This window comes from Podarcis melisellensis (genome assembly GCF_964234715.1).
Source record: "Podarcis melisellensis genome assembly, chromosome: 14".
NCBI lineage: Eukaryota > Metazoa > Chordata > Lepidosauria > Squamata > Lacertidae > Podarcis > Podarcis melisellensis.
Genome location: NC_138546.1, coordinates 42324304 through 42344146, shown reverse-complemented (window position 1 = coordinate 42344146; position 19843 = coordinate 42324304).

Genomic DNA, 19843 nt, shown 5'->3' with positions numbered 1-19843 from the left:
TAAAACGATGCCTAGGAGCCTGTCCTATATTGAATCGGACCAGTTGGTCTACCTAGCCTATTATTGCCTACACTGATTGGCAGCGGCTCTTTGGGGTTTCAGGACAGGAGTTTTTCCCCAGCCATACTTGGAGATGGCAGGGATTGAACCTGGGAACTTTTGTGTGCAAAGCAGTGCCTTTGTGGGGGAAAGAAAAACGGTTCCTTGAGAAGTGAAAAGAAAAAAGGAAATGGTTCCTTGATATTTTTTTGGATGGTTTTTGCTACAGATGGAGATAAAAATGGTGGCAACTCACTAGTCACATTTTCTGCAAGCTGGGGTAAGGTTTCTGACAACTACCCTTCTGGATGCATGGCAGATTCTTTGCAGCTAACTTGTCTGCTTATGAAATGCCGGTTGCTGCCCTAGTACATCTTTGTCCAGAGATGACTCTAGCTCTGGGGGTACATTTATTTATTAGCTTTCTGCCCGTCCAAGGAGCTCTGGGTGGCAGCACATGGTTTTTACTCCTCCTTAAAGCACAGAGCCTAGGACTTGCCAATCAGAAGGTCGCGGGGTGAGCTCCCGTTGCTCGGTCCCTGCTCCTGCTAACCTAGCAGTTTGAAAGCACGTCAAAGTGCAAGTAGATAAATTGGTACTGCTCCGGGGGGAAGGTGAACAGCGTTTCCATGTGCTGCTCTGGTTCACCAGAAGCGGCTTAGTCATGCTGGCCACATGACCTGGAAGCTGTACACCGGCTCCCTTGGCCAATAAAGGGAGATGAGCGCTGCAACCCTAGAGTCAGTCACGACTGAACCAAATGGTCAGGGGTCCCTTTACTACATAACAACAACCCAGTGAAGTAGTTTAGGCTAAGACAGGCTTCCTCAGCCTCGGCTCTCCAGATGTTTTTGGCCTACAACTCCCATGATCCCTAGCTTAGAAGGACCATTGGTCAGGGATGCTGGGAATTGTAGTCTCAAAACATCTGGAGGGCCGAGGTTGAGGAAGCCTGGGCTAAGAGATGGTGACTGGCCCATGGTCACCCAGAGGAACTTCATGACCGAGTGGGGATGTTGAACCCTGGCCTCCCAGGTCCTAGTCCAGTGTTTCCCAAACTTGGGTCTCCAGCTGGATTTGGATCACTGTTTCCATAATTCCTGACCACTGATCCTGCTAGTTAGGGATGCTGGGAATTGTAGTCTGAAACAGTCTTAACGGCTGCAGCACATGGCGTCATGCACCTTCTTTATTTTCTTTGTGAAGAGCCACATTGGTAGATCAAGTACAGGTTGAGGTTCATTAGCTTTGCCATTCTACAAGAGCAAGGTATGAATAGCAGGGTACAGTTGCCAAGTTGTGTAACCTAGAGCAGTGGTAGCCAATGGAACACCTTCTAGAGATCATGCTATGCTCTGGTTCCCAACAGCACCAACCAGCATGGTGAATAATCGGGAATGGTGGGAGTTGGAGTCCATCAGCATCTGGAAGTCAACACATTGCTTACCCCAACATGGAGTTGGGGTGTTCCTTTTCTCTGTTTGCTGTGTACCAGTTAGAAAGGGAGGCCAGGTCAATGGTACTAGGAAAAGCTGACTTGCTTCTGCAAACATGGCGTGACCTATGGGTTGTGAAAATTCAGACTGCATTGAGGGAGGAATGCAATGGTAGCCAAGGGATATGTTGTTGTTGTTGTTTAGTCATGTCCGACTCTTCGTGACCCCATGGACCAGAGCACGCCAGGCACTCCTGTCTTCCACTGCCTCCTGCAGCTTGGTCAAACTCATGCTGGAAGCTTCGAGATCACTGTCCAACCATCTCATCCTCTGTTGTCCCCTTCTCCTTGTGCCCTCCATCTTTCCCAACATCAGGGTCTTTTCCAGGGAGTCTTCTCTTCTCATGAGGTGGCCAAAGTACTGGAGTCTCAGCTTCAGGAGCTGTCCTTCCAGTGAGCACTCAGGGCTGATTTCCTTAAGGATGGAGAGGTTTGATCTTCTTGCAGTCCATGGAACTCTCAAGAGTCTCCTCCAGCACCATAATTCAAAAGCATCAATTCTTCGGCGATCAGCCTTCTTCATGGTCCAGCTCTCACTTCCATACATCACTACTGGGAAAACCATAGCTTTAACTATATGGACCTTTGTCGGCAAGGTGAGCCAAGGGATATACCTGGAGATTATTGCAGCTGCCCAAAGGCCACGCAGATCTCCAGCCACATTTATACAGTTCTTTTGAATGTTCAAAGCACTTTGCCTACATTATGTTGGTGTAAATCCTTCCCAACAACCCTGTAAGATCGATCAGTATCCCACATGGTGCAATCCTAAGCCACTGTGTCTCATTTGGAGCCTTAAGGTTACCTACTGCATTCATGGTAGAGGTGAAATTTGAACCAAGCACTTGTGGAGTTGTAGCTTTCCCTCTACACCAACTGTTTTCACTGCACCTGTCGCCTTCTATGAGTTTGTGTGCACAGCATTGGAGAGCTTGCAGCTTAGGAGCATCCTGTGTCTGAGTAGAGTTCAGAATTTAGACCGCTGGACTTTCAGCAGTTGTGTAAAGTGAAACTGCCTAGGCTACTTTGGTTCAAATTGCACAGCTTGAAAGAAGAATGCATTTTTTGAAAAGAGGTTTGAAACCAGCTCATGCATCAATTCACCACTGCTGATGTATTAAAAAGTCCTTAACTAGGGCGCTGTGATGCTTCTGTTTATCCAACACCTGCGTTAAACTTTAAATGCAAAACAAGCTCGATGGGGACAGAAGTCCAGGTTAACCATATACTGGCCCATTAGTTGTGTATAGTTGTGACAATACCGAGAAAGAGAACTGCAAATGGCAAGATCCCTGCAGTTTAAGAGTCTGGGCAAAGAATAACACAGAAGGCAAGGCACATGCAAACTTGGGTTTATTTTAATTAGCCAAGGGTGCATGAAACAGAACAAGGAAGTGATTAAAAAGTCCACAAGAGTACTTCAGTCACTTTTATTTTCTGGTTTTGAATCATTACGTAGCCTTCACACTTTTTAATTTTCACTTTCTGGTTTGCTAACAAGAAACTAGGAAGTTGTAGCAAGTTCCTATAGTTCCAGGTACTTTGGTTTTGCCTGAAAGAGCAGGGGAAGGTGTTTTTTTTATTGCAACCTCTCACATTAGTACTAAGAAAAAGTGTCTTGTTTTGTAAGGGATATTGACACAACAACATTTCTGCTGCTGGTGAGCCCTACTGAGATTAATGGAGTCTGTGCAGCAGCAGCGATGATGGGTTGGATCCAGTCACTTGCTGTGTGCAAATCCACAACACATGATACTTTAAAAAGTAGAGCCCTAGATAAGAACCCCCCCCCAGTAAGTGCTTCTGAATGTTTCCATTCTGCTCTGGATCTCATCTTCTAGATCATTTAGACTCATCGCATCAACTCACTCACTCAGGGCAGTTCCTGTGTTTAATTTAGCATGTCCTTGTATTTATTTTTGAACAGAGGAGCCTCCTCCCATTGTAAACCTAGATTTGCAAGGAATAATGAAAGGAACTCCACACCCTTTTTCTTTTTAAAGTAAGAAAGTATTGTATGTTTCACAGTGATGCTAAGATAGCTAGCTCTCGCGGTGGTGCAGACAGAAGAGGGCTTGGGACATTCCTAACACAAGAGCAGGCAAGGTATGGCGATGCTGAACATCCCTCAACATGTGGTCCACTCTAGCTCAGAGGTAGGGCATCTGCCTTGCATGCCGAGAGTCTCAGGTTTGATCCCTGTTGCCTCCAAGTAGAGAGCCACTTCCAGAAAAGACAATACTTAGCTAGATGGACACATTGTCCAATTCCGTATAACGCAGCTTCTTATGTACCATTAATTTTATGTATTGGCTAGGTGCGTTAGTACCGCAGCTTTAGCTGATTACTTTGATCCATTATTTGGGTTGGATCAAACGAAAAGGTGTCTCCGATCAGGAAGTTCACCTTAGATTGTGTTTTTGGTATGAGTACATAGCCAATTGACAGAGAGAAGCCGCTAGCACCACCCTGAAAGAGGTGCTCAGTTTATGCACACGTTCAATCTGTGCATAGGCGCATTGCGCTGGAACCTGGAAGTGACCCAGAAACGTCACAAATGGGGTGGGGCGAGTGGGTGGAGGAATGGGGTGTTTGTAGGCTTTTTCAATGGTATTTCAAATCTGTGCGATTTCACGTAAGCACACGGTGCCCTGGAACGTAGGGTAAAGGGACTCCTGACCGTTAAGTCCAGTTGCGAATGACTCTGGGGTTGCAATGCTCATCTCACTTTATTGGCGGAGGGAGCCGGCGTACAGCTTCCGGGTCATGTGTCCAGCATGACTAAGCCGCTTCTGGCGAACCAGAGCAGCGCATGGAAACACCGTTTACCTTCCCATCGGAGCGGTACCTATTTATATACTTGCACTTTGATGTGCTTTCGAACTGCTAGGTTAGCAGGAGCTGGGACCGAGCAACAAGCTCACTCTGTCATGGGGATTCGAATCACCAACCTTCTGATTCGCAAGCCCTATGCTCTGGTTTAGACCACCCACGTCCCTTTTGCCCTGGAATATAAACCCTGCATAAATTGGGTGGTGCCTGTACTGGTAAGAACGCCTCTTTGATTTTATGTTTTGCTATATATTCCCCAGAGCTTTCAATGCTTTGGAAGCAGGGACCGGGGGGGGGGGGGATAATCCCTTTTGTTTTAGCAGCGTCAACTTTGGGCTTTACCTTGCGCTTGATACCAGGCGTTTGACAGGTGCCTGGCCCTGCCCACCTACCAGATTTGACCTCTGAAGTCTATCCTGATAAGCAGTGCTTTTTTTCTAAAAAGAATGTTTAGGGGTACTCTCATTTTGACTCAAGAAAATCACCATTTTATAGGTCGAATCCGGGGAAATAAATCCAGTAAATGGACAAAAGTACAAAGGTTCACAAAATCTGTGTCCCACCCCAGAAAAAAGCACTGCTGAAAAGGATCTGACCGTGGAGTCAGAAAAGCTTCCCACCCCTGCTTTAGAAGGCTGGTGAATCAAATAGAAACTCTTGAACAAATTCATAGGATTAATCAGTTTAAGATTTCTTTAACTGGGTAGCAGCATTAATATTTATAGAAGGTTTTTCAGTCATAACAGTTCCCAAGGCGGATTACAGTAAAAACAGCTTTGGGTTTGCAGGACTAACCAGAAAAATGTCCTCCAATTGTGGTTGGACTACAACTCCCATGAGCCCCAGCCAGCATGGCCAGTGGTCAAGGGTGATGGGAGGGGTTTCCATGTTATCCCTGCTGCTGCTGAAAACCAGCAAGAGTTTTTTCTGGCTTTTCCAGATGCAGCCTGTGCCCATTCTATGCTTTTTAAAAATATTTTTAAAGCCAAATACATATACATGAATGTGAACCGAGGCATTTGATCAATGCATATGCAGGTAATTATGTATTTATTTGAGAACTTCAACAAATGTTTACAACTTTCCCTTTCTGCGGCAGAAGCTGCAAGTAATCGCAGTTCAATTCGTACCACATCTGTAGGAGTGACTTGTAACATCTGGCCCTTGTTAGCGGTGCCAGCTAGTTCCCTTTTTGTGGAATGCAAGAAGATTTCCCCATCTTGCCATTTCGGAATAGCATTGGGCTTAACCCCTTCGGCTGAAGCCTCGGAGCCCAATATCCTTAGACAATGTTTGGAGAAGAACCGCAGCTCAGGGGCAAGAGCATCTGCTTTGCATACAGAGGGTCTTGGGTCCCGGTTCCAGGTCGGGCTGGAAGAAACACCCACCTGAAACCTTGGGAAATTGCTGCCAGCTAGGGCAACGCAGTATTGAGTTAGCTGGACTGTGTGTGCGCAAGGGAGATTCCTATCTGTCGGGGCCTAGTGCAATCTGAACTTCCTGCTAGCTCTTGAAACTGTGTTCCTACAAATGGCACAACCTCGCCAATATTTAACAGACATAATTAAAACACGCTCAGATCCCAAAGGCTTGAGATGATTTGAGGGTGGTTGCTCAATTCGCTTTTATGTCACAAGAAAAAAGCCTCCCTGCAGTTCTTGTTTGCATGCAGCTGTGTGTGGACGTTAGAGCCTTTTGTTTTCTTTGAAAGCCCAGGAACGTGACAGCGAGGTCCCTGGGAAACATCTTCTCCAGGGCGGAATAGGTGACGTATCAATATATCGCCCAGGACCGGTATGAGGAGCAGACGGCCATGGCGGTTTCACTCAGCAGTATATCGCTGGTGAAACCGCCACCGCTCCTGAGTCCCTCTGCTAGCGACTTCCTCCAGTGAGCGTTGCTAGCAGAGGGACTCAGGAGCGGTGGCAGTTTCACCAGCGATACATCACAGAGTGAAACCACTATCCCACTCTGCCTTCATACTGCGCAGAGGAAGAAAATAGCTGCATTGGGGAGGTGCCGATACAGCTTGTTCCTCCCTCTGCATCTTTAAACTGCTTGGCTGAGGACTGGGGGGTGTCTGCTCCCCTCAGCTGAGCAGTTAAAGGATCCCCCAGCCTGGCTCTGGCTCCCACACGGAGCAAGAAATGAGGAGCCCTCCCGCACCCCAGATGAGCCGTACAACACTTTATTGAACCAAGCCCACTAGCCATTGGGGTGAAACTGCCTCAGCTCCTGCAGTGAGAGCTGTGGCAATTTCACCCGGCGCCTCGCAGCTTGTTTTTTCAACGCTGCATTATATCGCCAGCCTGCGATGTTTAGCTGGTGATATACCGCAATGTTGAAAAGCCCATATCGCCCAGCCCTATGCTTCTTAACATATCTGTGTCGTCGTTTTCAAATTGCAGGGAGTTCCAACATTTGCATTTTTTAAAAAAGGGCAAATTCTTAACATGAAAATGTGCTCTGTCATGAAAGATGGAAGAATTTCCTTAACTGGAAATCTTTTGGGGTTTAAAAATAACCGCGATTCCTTAACTCTCACGTGTGACCTCAAAGCAGTTGCTATTTAAACAGCTTTCCTATTCTTTGCCACAAAACAGCTCGCCACGCCCATTTTCAAACTTGATTTAAGGAATGCAACTGTTCCCCTCAATTATCATGCACACTGGACTGAAAACCTCACTTCAGCCATGTACACATGATCCACACTGGACTGAAAACCTCATCCTTAGGAGTATGCATATTTGGTACCTATTAACCAGCATCTGTTTTCTTGACGGACCGGTTATCAAAGCTTTCGGAATGTGTATCTTTTTGCCTTGGTGCATTTTTGTGGGGGAACTTGGTGAACTGTGTGGTTTGGGTAGGTCAAAAGACTATGTGAAAGGAGAAACCTGAGCTGAAGCACTCTACCATCTGGTGAAAATTTGATCCACTGTTATATGTGGGCTTCCCGTAATCGCCGATGCCCCATTGTTGCTTATGTGCATTGTTGGGACGCTTTGAACTCGCACAAATTGCCACTGGAGAACTGCCCTGGATTTGCATTACCTCTCAGTAACAGGAACTGCCCTTCAGAAGCTCTTAACATAGCCCAGACTTAGCAGCTGAGGGGGTGTCTCTCTGCGTCTTTCCGTTTCTCAGCTGTCAGTCAGTGAAATGTAATAGTAGCTGCAAACCATATGAGCTTTGGAAAAATGGTAGAGACTTGATCATTATTACAGTTTCTAATGAATACAGCAGCTGCTGAGGACTGATCTAACTGATGCCAGCTGGTGTCACAAACCCAACGGCAGGCTGCTGACCCAGGACTGCTGGAGGACTTCGCACTGGGGGTGAGGGGGGAGCCTTTTTGTTCAGAGACAATGCGAGAGAAGGGGACAAAATTAGGCGTAGAGCGGAGAAAGGGGATGAAGGAAAGGGGTTTTCTCCTGATAAACACTAGGACTTGTGAACATCCAACGAACTGGCAGTTGGGAGTACTCAGGACAGTCAAAAGGAAGGACATCTTGCAATCTTCATGCAGTGCATAGTTGAACTATAGAATTTGCTCCCCCATAGGCGACAGTAATGATGGCTGCCAACTAGGGTGGCTTTAAAAGAGGTAGATTGGAGGTAGATTATTAAGGTAAAGGACATGGGTGGTGCTGTGGTCTAAACCACAGAGCCTAGGGCTTGCTGATCAGAAGGTCGGCGGTTCGAATCCCCGCAATGGGGTGAGCTCCCGTTGCTCGGTCCCTGCTCCTGTCAACCTAGTAGTTCGAAAGCACGTCAAAGTGCAAGTAGATAAATAGGTACCACTCCGGTGGGAAGGTAAACGGCATTTCCGTGGGCTGCTCTGGTTCACCAGAAGCAGCTTAGTCATGCTGGCCACATGACCCGTAAGCTGTCTGTGGACAAATGGGGCTCCCTCGGCCAGTAAAGCAAGAGGAGCATCGCAACCCCAGAGTCATTTGCGATTGGACTTAACGGTCAGGGGTCCCTTTACCTTTACCTTTAAAAGATCCTTGAATGGTTAAGTCCAGTCAAAGGTAACTATGGGGTTGCGGCGCTCATCTCGCTTTCAGGCCAAGGGTGCTGGCGTTTGTCCACAGACAGGTTTCCAGGTCATGTGGCCAGCAGGACTAAACCGCTTATGGCACAGCAGGACACCGTGATGGAAACCAGAGTGCATGGAAACACCATTTACCTTCCTGCTGCAGCAGTACCTATTTATCTTTTTGTACTGGTGTGCTTTCAAACTGCTAGGTCGGCAGGGGCTGGGATAGAGCAACACAAGCTCACTCCATCGTGGGGATTCAAACCGCCAACCTTCTGATTAGCAAGCCCAAGAGGCTCAGTGGTTTAAATCACAGCGCCACCCTCATTCCACCTGCGTAGACTATTAATGGCTACTAGCCAGGATGGCTATGCACTGCCTCTATGGTTGGAGGTAGGCTGTTTCTGAGCAACAACAGCAATAATAAAAAAATAGCATTTGCTAGAAACCACAGGAGGGGATAGTGCTGCTGTGTTCAAGTCCGGCTTGTGGGTTTGCCAGAGGTATCTGGTTGGCCACTGTGGGAACAGCGTGCAAGACAATGTGGGCCCTGGGTTTGAAGAAACCAGCTTCTTTCTCATGGCGTTATGACTTCATACTTCAGCTATGCTCAAGATGGCAGTGGTTGCTGCCCATTGGGACTGGTTGGGTGGAAGGCCGGGAGGCCAACAGTAGGGGGCGCCCAAGCCAATGATAGGCAGAATCAACTAATTTCAGTTTTGTCCCCATCCTCCTCCCCGCTGCTGAGTTTGGCCAGAGATTTCTGTCAATTTCTTCTTTCTTTTCAACAATGTTTGATGGCCCTGGAAACAGTTGTGGATTGGAGGGCTAACAATTCAGGAACTATGGACCTGCCATCCACACATGGCCTCTATTTTCTTCACATTCTGCAAATATACTCCTTATTTGGTACCAGAAGGTAAAACTAATAATGTTTTAAAATACAGTGGTACCTCTGGTTACACACTTAATTCGTTCCGGAGGTCTGTTCTTAACCTGAAACTGTTCTTAACCTGAAGACTACTTTAGCCAATGGGGCCTCCCACTGCCGCTGCACCGCTGGAGCACGATTTCTGTTCTCATCCTGAAGCAAAGTTCTTAATCCAGTGTGAGAGGTGAGAGCCAGTGTGGTGTAGTGGTTAAGAGCGGTAGTCTCGTAATCTGGGGAACCGGGTTCGCGCCTCCGCTCCTCCACATGCAGCTGCTGGGTGACCTTGGGCCAGTCACACTTCTTTGAAGTCTCTCAGCCCCACTCACCTCACAGAGTGTTTGTTCTGGGGGAGGAAGGGAAAGGAGAATGTTAGCCACTTTGAGACTCCTTTGGGTAGTGATAAAGCGAGATATCAAATCCAAATCCAAAACCGAGGTACTATTTCTGGGTTAGCGGAGTCTGTAACCTGAAGCGTATGTAACCTGAGGTACCACTGTAGGCCATTTTTGCAGGGAAGAGCATTTATGAGAATATAAGAAGAGCCTGACTGCTGAAACAGACTAATGGCTCACCTCAATCAAGCATCCTGTTATCTCAGTGGCCAACCAGATGCCCGTTGCTGGACACAAAGGCAACAGCACCCTTCTCTCCTGCATTTTCCAGCACCCAGTATTCAGAAGCATATCCTCCAACAGCAGGCATAGGACATATACCCATCAGGGTAAGTAGCCACAGGTAGCCATACCTTCCATGAATTGACCAATTCCTCTTTTAAACCATTCAAATGGGTAACCCCTGCCTGCAGCCTGAACTCCATGCAAAGTGTTCAGTCAGAAAAACCAGCAATGAGAACTTCAGGCCACCCAAAAGCAAATCTTCCTTTGGCTGCTCAGGCTGGGTTGGACCATCTGGAGTGTTGCAGATGGGAAGCCCACGACTGAATAATATCCGTCTGGAGGTTTACCCAGGAGGGCTTCCTAATTATATTTTGTGAACTTTTTTCGGTTAGCCCTGTTTACAGCACAGCAACCTTCCATTGTCTGCTGCTTCTAGCAGAGCTTCCATAGAGGATGTGCGGTTTTATTTACCGTCATTGGCAAAGGGAAGCAGTTCAAATTCCTAAAATCCTTCCAGCGCCAAATTTACAGCAAACATTGAAAGGGGGGGGGGGAGAGGAGCCAGGATGGATAAAGAAAGTACAAACACACACACACACACACACACACAGAGAGAGAGAGAGAGAGAGAGAGAGAGACAACACACCATGTGATTCGCTGGCCTGTTTTGAATGGCATGCTAAGCCATACCTTAGAACCAAGGCTGTCCAAAGCGGTAAGACCCTCTTTTAAAGGTGCCGTTCCAACAGGGAACTGGAGCCATGAAGGAAACACATTTAATCCTCATGCTGTTTGTGCCTGCTGCCCTTAAACACCCAACCTGCTATTATTCCTGCTGGGGGGAGCAAACATGTACCTGTAATCCACTGGCCATTTCTCCCCACCACACACTAATAGGGGATTTAGGATGGAAACGTAACCATGTCTACTCAAGAGATAAGTCCCATTCCATGGGACTTAAAGGTAAAGGTAAAGGAACCCCTGACCATTAGGTCCAGTCGTGACCGACTCTGGGGTTGCGGCACTCATCTCGCTTTATTGGCTGAGGGAGCCGGCATACAGCTTCCGGATCATGTGGCCAGCATGACTAAGCCGCTTCTGGCGAACCAGAGCAGCGCACGGAAATGCCGTTTACCTTCCCGCCGGAGCGGTACCTATTTATCTACTTGTACTTTGACGTCCTTTCGAACTGCTAGGTTGGCAGGAGCAGGGACCGAGCAACGGGAGCTCACCCCGTTGTGGGAATTCGAACCACCGACCTTCTGATTGGCAAGTCCTAGGCTCTGTGGTTTAACCCACAGCGCCACCTGTGTCCCTCCATGGGACTTACACCCAGGAAAATGGGGTTGTGTCTGCAGTTTTCAGTCAGGAAAGTTCAGGGAAGAAAATGTAAGTACCCCCCTTGCCCAGTGCCACAGCCACAACCATTAGTGGCGCTGGAGATTTTAGAAAATGGAAGATGGAGGTTCGATCATTAAATTCCTGCGCTGCATTTCTTTTGACCCTCATTCTCCACGCCTTCCGCTTTTCTCCCATAAGTCAGTCAGCGAGGGCCTGCTGTTTCCTGCCCTCTGGTAAGTGGCTTGCCTGTATGCTCTTGGTTCCGGACCTATAATCAACCAGCAAATTTATCCACGGTTGCTGAGCATCACAGATCCACCGCAGACTTCTCTGCTGGCCACAGTGGAAGGAAGTCAGAAGCCACCAAATACTGCACATTCCATTGGTGAATTCCTGGTCTGAGCACAAACGCGGCTTTTTCTCTCCCACCAACTCTCCCCTCCCCAATAGTTGATTTCTGTCTTCAATTATATGCTCCGCGTCTGCTCTCACTCAACCGCCAGTGTTGCAAAACGGCTCCGGAATGTGCTCTTGCCCTCTAGGTTATGTGCAGGCAAAACATTGCTGCTACGAGCCTGCAGGTTTTCCATTAGTTTAATCATCAAAAGAAATGCATTTTTTTCTTTTTAACGAAACCGTGTGTGTGTGTGTGTGTGTGTGTGTGTGTGTGTGTGTGTTACAGGAAGAGCTGCACGTTACTGCAGGAGGCCAGGAAAAAGCAGCTTTGGAAAGGTAGACTCCACAAAGAGAGTGCTGAAGCTGATTTGGATGATGAGATTATCTGGTTTGGTTTGGGGTCATATGTGGTTTGAGTGTTGGGCTCAGGCAGGGGGGCCAGCTTGAAGAAAATATTGGGGGAGGGGCAGGCAAGGCCCGCCCTGCACAACTGATCAGAAGACATGGCGCATGCGCAGCATTTGAATGGCATCAAATTTGGGGGAGGGCAGCACCCTCAAATATTTTACGAAGGGACCTCAGCTCCTAGGAGTTGGCTCCTATGGACTCAGACCTGGGAGACTGGGCTTAAAATCCCCACTCAGCCATGGAGCTCTCTGGGTGACCTTGGAGCAGTTCAGAATTTTTGCTCTCTTTGCCAAATTTAGTGATGTGTCCACTTTTCAGAGGACCTGTGGACCAGGTGTGAGTGGACTAGTATTGCAGAGAGAACTTGGGAGGTTTCAAGTATATATATATATATATTTATTAAATTTCCAACATTTCTCAAATTAGCTTCAAATTAGATAATTACATAACAACTTTGTTTCGTAGACTGACTTGCCACCCACATCTCCAGAGTGTTTATTATTCAAACCCTTTTCTACTGCATTATATAATAAACTCTTATCTATTACAAAAAAAACCCTCTGTAATACAATTATTTTATCTTTTTTCTTCCGCTGCTCATATCTTGAATCTGCCTGTGATTTCATTTGGCTATAATGCTTTTTCAAATAGTCCAAAAAAGGCTTCTACTCTTCTAAGGACTTGGGGGGGGGGGTAAGTTCAATTCACCTGGAAATCACAATTCTAGCCACTAACATGAGGAAGACAACTATTAGATTTTTCTGCAGAACTCCAAGATTGACCAAGGCACCAATGGGCAGCAAACAAGGAGTGGGTAATTGCATATTATGAATGGTCTGCTTTAAAATAAATATGGAGGGGGGGGGAGAGAGATCAGAACATATGACCATCAATACTGGGGAGGGTGAAATTTGCTATGAAGTTATGGACAAGTCCAGGGGTCAGCAAACTTTTTCAGCAGGGGGCCGGTCCACTGTCCCTCAGACCTTGTGGGGGGCCATACAATATTTCGAAAATAAAAATGAATGAATTTCTATGCCCCACAAATAACCCAGAGATGCATTTTAAATAAAAGCACACATAAAAACGTAAAAACACCAAGCAGGCCCCACAAATAACCCAGAGATGCTTTTTAAATAAAAGGATACATTCTACTCATGTAAAAACACACTGATTCCCGGACCGTCCGCAGGCCGGATTTAGAAGGTGATTGGGCCGGATCTGGCACCCAGGACTTAGCTTGCCTACCTATGGACAAGTCCCAAACCTCTGGAAAAGGCTAGTTCCTTCCAGACATTTGCATTTGCAGTCTGACCTTGTTATGTATCCAGATGTCATTATTGTTTTCCCTCTCTCAAAGCTTTATCCTGCTATCACTCATGTGAACCGTGTGGCTTTTCCTTCCCAGTTATGCAAAAGGACAGACTCCTGTGAACACTATCAGCCAAGTATTTCTTGTTGTAAGTTCCTTGCTTACACGCCTTTTCTTTCTTTTTTAAAATACCTGGAGCATATTTCAAAACCAGTGCAAAACTTCATATATATATATATATTTGTAGAGGTGGACAAATCTGTCCTTGATGATGTAAGATAACACAGGAAGCTGCCTGAGTCAGACCATTGGTCCAAGCAGCTCAGTATTGTCTAGTGACTGGCAGCGACGCACCAGCATTTCAGGCAAGGGGGCCTTTGCAACCCGACCTGGAGATGCCAAGGATCAAACCTGGGGCCTTTTGCATACAAAGCAAACACTCAGCCACTGGAATGTGGCCGCCAAGACTGAATCACACCAGTCCTGAAAGACCTACATTGGCTCTCAGTACGTTTCCGAGCACAATTCAAAGGGTTGGTGCTGACCTTGAAAGCCCTAAATGGGCTTGTCCCAGTATACCCAAAGGAGCATCTCCACCCCCATTGTTCAGCCCAGACACTGAGGTCCAGCTCAGAGGGCCTTCTGGCTGTTCCTTCATTGTGAGGATACAAGGAACCAGGCAGAGGGCCTTCTCAGTGGTGGCACCCTCCCTGTGGAACACCCTCCCATCAGATGTCAAGGAAATAGACAACTATCTGACTTTCAGAAGACATTTGAAAGCAGCCCTGTTTAGGGAAGTTTTTAATGTCTGATGTTTTATTGTGTTTTTAATATTTTGTTGGGAGCCGCCCAGAGTGGCTGGGGAAACCCAGCCAGATGGGCGGGGTATAATTTTATAATTATAATTTACAAATCCGTTTGCAATTATTTTTTTCAAAATTCCTCATGAAAAGCAGCGTTTTAGTGCAAATTTCTCATAAAACACATTTTTTTTTAGTATGCAATTTTGCCTACTATGCACAAAGCAATTTCCTCATAATATCTATTTGTTTTTGTATGCTATTTTCACCAATGCATTTTTATGCACATTTTACCCTAGAGAGACAACTGCATTTCAAAACTTGGACAAGTGCACATTTCGAAGGTTATGTGGGGCAACCCAGCCAGATGGGCGGCATATTAGTATTATTGGTATTGTTTCTATTTGAATTTTGTTTAGGAAGATGTGAATCAGGTAGTTTTGTCTTCAAATGTCTTCAGTGAAAGCTGAATTAAATTCCCCTGCCAAATCCCTATAGGTTCAGATATATGCAAATGAAAAAGTTAAACAGATTTAGGTACTGTTTTATTTATTTTAAGAAAACATGCTTATTTTCAAAATAAAATACAGGCCTTATAAAGAACACACAGGAGAATTGCTTCAAAGCCCTTCTCAGAATATCCCCTGCATCCAATTAGTCCAAGTTGCAGGGATAATATAGCTCACCCCCGGCCAACAAATCCTTCTAGACAGTGCCACGCTTGGAGGTAATCTATTTTATTTTTAATAGCATGTGATGCACCCTGAATGTTCAGGCTAGATAGAAGCGGATGCACATGAATAAAGCAATTGATGGACATTTACCCATTGACCAAACGGCTGTATAAAGATTAGAAAGGCAGCCTTTTGATCTGAGCTCTTGCCCGAGGGAAGTGGTGATCAATCTCCCCCTTTTCATTCCAAAAAGCCCTTTTATATATGTGTGAAAATGGTCAATATGTTTCTTTCCAAGTCTCTTCCCTCCAGGCTGAACATTTTCAGTATGTCTATAGGTCAATACACATTATTGAACAAATCTTAGTGTAAATGTACATAAGAATGAAAGCAAAAGTACTTTCATGTGTGCATCTTTGTCCCAACAGAACACATTTTTTTTTTTAAAGCTTCCCTTTCCCTGGATGGGCATATGAGTGAAAGGGGATTGGTTTTCTAAAATGGAATCTGTTGTAGTAATAAAATATTCCTAAAAAGCAATGACAAACCTAGACAGCATCTTAAAAAGCAGAGACATCTCCTTGCCAACAAAGGTCCGTACAGTTAAAGTTATGGTTTTCCCAGTAGTGATGTATGGAAGTGAGAGCTGGACCATAAAGAAGGCTGATCGCCAAAGAATTGATGCTTTTGTATTTTGGTGCTGGAGGAGACTCTTGAGAGTCCCATGGACTGCAAGCAGATCAAACATCTCCATTCTTAAGAAAATCAGCCCTGAGTGCTCACTGGAAGGACAGATCCTGAAGCTGAGACTCCAATACTTTGGCCACCTCATGAGAAGAGAAGACTCCCTGGAAAAGACCCTGATGTTGGGAAAGATGGAGGGCGCAAGAAGAAGGGGACGACAGAGGACAAGATGGTTGGACAGTGTTCTTGAAGCTACAAACATGAGTCTAACCAAACTGCGGGGGAGGCAGTGGAAGACAGGAGTTCCTGGTGTGCTCTGGTCCTTGGGGTCACAAAGAGTCGAACACGACTAAACGACTAAACAACAAATATTCTTCTCATTTATCATACTTCATACCAGTTGTTTCCTTCCTGGAGGAAGAAAAAAAATCCATTGTAGTTGACATTTCAAGTTGACATTTAGGTGAAAGTTAAGAAGTCTTAACAGCAGTAACATCATGCCATTCAACAAAGCCAGGAACTTCTAATGGGAGGCAGGCTGACATGGAAGGGCCTTAAAAAAACACACCAAAACTTTATTTAACGCCAGAGTGATAGATTTTTAATTTCCTGGCTTGCTTGTTTTGCATCCCACAGCATGAGACTCCCCATAGAAAGCTGACACTGTTCCCTTTTAAGCTTCAATTACTTTGCAAAGTCAGGTCCAGCCCCACGCTGAAACACCTCCCTGCGAAAAGGCCTGGCGAATGTAATTAAGAGAAGATGCACAGCTGTTGGCAGCTGGAGGCATTGGGAGTATTAGCTCATTACTGAAATCCAAACTTTGAAGAGGCGGCAAGCTCCCTCACGGAGCGATCTGAAATATAGCAGAGAGCTCCGGCTTGTTTTGAAAAGGCCTTCAGCAGCTGTGGTAGGTAGCGAATCACAGCGACATTTGTAGGGGTAATTCCCAATCTAAGAAGAATTTCTTAACCTCAAATGCTGGCTTTGTTTCCCAGGCAGAGGATGTCATGGACCGGTTGGACGCAGAGGAATGGTGGAAGGAACCAGCTGGGGAACAAGGCTCAGAGCCCAAAGAGTGGTGGTGAGACAATGATGAGAGGGAGAAGCCTGGGAAGAAGAGGTACCAGAAGCTGAAGGGGTGACAGGGCTTAGTGAGCAGGGAGAATCTGTGTCAGAGGAAAGTCCAGAATCAGAGGCAGGAGCTGATGCAGGAACATGGGAGGGGGCGGCCAAGAGGCAGAGATGAGTCAGGGTAGGTATCTTCCACTCCTGCTGGGAGAAGATCCCATCTCCCTTTGTCTCCCAGAACCAGAAGAGGCATGAAAAGGGAGGAGGAGAGGTTGGCTGCTCACAAACGCAGTCTCCGCTTGCTTGGGAAAAGCCCTAGAGGGGAGAGGAATTAGAGGTGGGGACTCTCTGTCTTGGCAAGTGATTTTTATGGAGTTAGACTCACAGGGAATGAGCTACCTAACACTCAGCCAAGATTGTGGAGACCACGTTTTTGCTAATACAGTGGTACCTCGGGTTACAGATGCTTCAGGTTACAGACACTTCAGGTTACAGACTCCGCTAACCCAGAAATAGTACCTCGGGTTAAGAACTTTGCTTCAGGATGAGAACAGAAATCGTGCTCCGGTGACGCAGCGGCAGTGGGAGGCCCCGTTAGTTAAAGTGGTGTTTCAGGTTAAGAACAGTTTCAGGTTAAGAACGGACCTCCAGAACCAATTGAGTACTTAACCTGAGGTACCACTGTAAAGAGTTAACTCCAACTTAGAACAGTGTGATTCACTGCTGGCTTGCTCTTTGACCTTAGAGAAGACAGGGGCATTCTGTCCAAGGCAGTTTCTTGAGATACACTTGGGGCACCATCCTATTGAACCACCTACCCAGTGGAGACTGGTCCTTTATGGCAAGTGGGGCACTGGCCCTGATAACCTCAGTCAGTCCCCACCTGCCTGCCTTCTTACAGCCAGTCCAGGTATGGCACTGCCTGAATGCTTCTTCCCCTCAATGTTCTTGTGAAGAATTCGACAGAGAGGAGAATGGGGTCAAAACTAGAACAAATGGTCTCTGCCAGCTATTGGCTCTGGCTGCCCTTACTCTTCAGCCTCCCTGCCTTCTGTCTTACCAATCCCAGCAAGCAGCAACCACCCTTGTAGTGCTCACTGCCAACAAGCCCCTGCCGGGTATTGCTTGACACAAAGGGGAATGAGGCATTAGGTCCTTTTTTCTCTCAAGTTCCAGCTTGGCGGGTTGCAAGAAGGGTGGGGTGTTGGCGGCAGCCAATAAGAGGCCATTCTAAGATGGATCTCCCTTCCCCACAGAACTGCTTCATTTTACAGCTTTCGGTGAGTGCTGAAGATGCACGTCTTTAGTCTGTCTTGTGACACTTGAGATACAGTGGTACCTCGGGTTACATACGCTTCAGGTTACATACAGTACACTTCAGGTTACAGACTCCGCTAACCCAGAAATAGTGCTTCAGGTTAAGAACTTTGCTTCAGGATAAGAACAGTAACCGTGCTCCGGCGGCGCGGCGGCGGCAGCAGGAGGCCCCATTAGCTAAAGTGGTGCTTCAGGTTAAGAACAGTTTCAGGTTAAGTACGGACCTCCGGCACGAATTAAGTACTTAACCCGAGGTACCACTGTATATATATTTTAGGATCTACCTTCTTTCTGTGATTATGAGTTGTTTAAAACTATTTTTAACATTGTGTTGTAACCTGTACTGAGACCTTAGGCAGCTAAATATTATTACTAATAACCAGTGCTCCCCCCCCTAAAAAATGTTTAGGGGTACTCTCATTTTGACTGAAGAAAATCAACATTTTATAGTTCAAATTGGGGGGGGAGAAATACAGTAAATGGACAAAAGTACAAAGATTCACAAAATGTTTAGGGGTATGCGTACCCCTGCGTCCCCCCAGAGCACTGCTAATAATGATAATATACATTGATTGGCAGTGGCTCTCCACGGCCTCAGACAGTGGCTGTTCCTAGTCCTGTCTGGAGTAGAGATGGACAAATTTGCCAATTTTGGTTCCTCTCAGTTTTCCACTCTTAAGGTCAGTTCTTGACATTTCCACTTCATTTTGTGCTTTTTTTTTTAAGTCCTCATGAAAATTCAGCAGCATTTTAGAGCAAATTACATACATCTTTGTATGCAATGTTGCCTGAAATACTCATTTTTACAAAGCAATTTCCCCTTACATAACACATTTTTATATGGTGTTTGCACTAATTGTATGCATAATTGTATGCACAGTGTATATTAAAATGGGGTTTCAGAATTTTTAGGGGGTTTTGAAGGTTTTGTGTAGTTTGTCAGTTTCATTGTTGTGCATGGGACAATGACAATAAAGATATCGTATATCGTATAACACACTTTAGAACATAGAATCATAGACGCACATTACTTGGTTGAAGAACTGTGTTGCAAAATTCAGATATTTGCAAATTTTGAATCATGGCTGTGTTTCAGTCTGCATATTGTTTCGGAAAATGTGAATTAGATTCACCTATGGATGCAAATGGATTGAACCTAGGACCTTGTGCAGGCAAGCAAGGGAGATTCTCTTTCACTAAGCGACAGCTTTTCTCCCTCCTGGTATGCCCTTCCCTAGAATTGCAGCTGAAGCCCCACTGAATTCAGTGGGGATTATTTCCAAGTAATAGGATGGTGCTGCAAAGTGCATAACTTTGGCTGGGTCACACCAAACAGTTCCATTCATTTCTGAGTACAACTCCGGAGCCTTCACCCTGTTGTATGAAAGTGGCTTTATTTTATGCTGTCTTGCTAGCTTGCTAGCCCGTTTATTTTTATCTGTCCCGAACACAAACATAATTCAGCTCCTTGGAGGTTGTTAACTAGCCACTAATCCATTGTGGAGGGACGCTTTTTGTAGACTTCCTGTCCACCTTCCAATTAACGTCAGCACTGCAAAGAAGCGTGCTATTTTAATCTCAGGAATTTGTTTAGGATTTCACTTTTTATTTTGACTGTGCTAATCTTTTCCATCACAATGAACTTTACGGACAAGGCACAGCTCTTTATGGAAATCTATTCAACGAGAGCCCACATGGAAAAATGGAAAGAGTTTAAAAATACCAAACACAATGGTTAAGGGTGCCTGGCTAGAGGGAGAGTTAAAAGCTGTCCCTTGAATATTGTGCTCCTATATAAATGCAAAACAGAGAAGATTGTTCTTCCACCAAGGAAATGCTTGTGATAAACAAGGCATGTACAGTCAAACTTCTGTTCCCGAATGC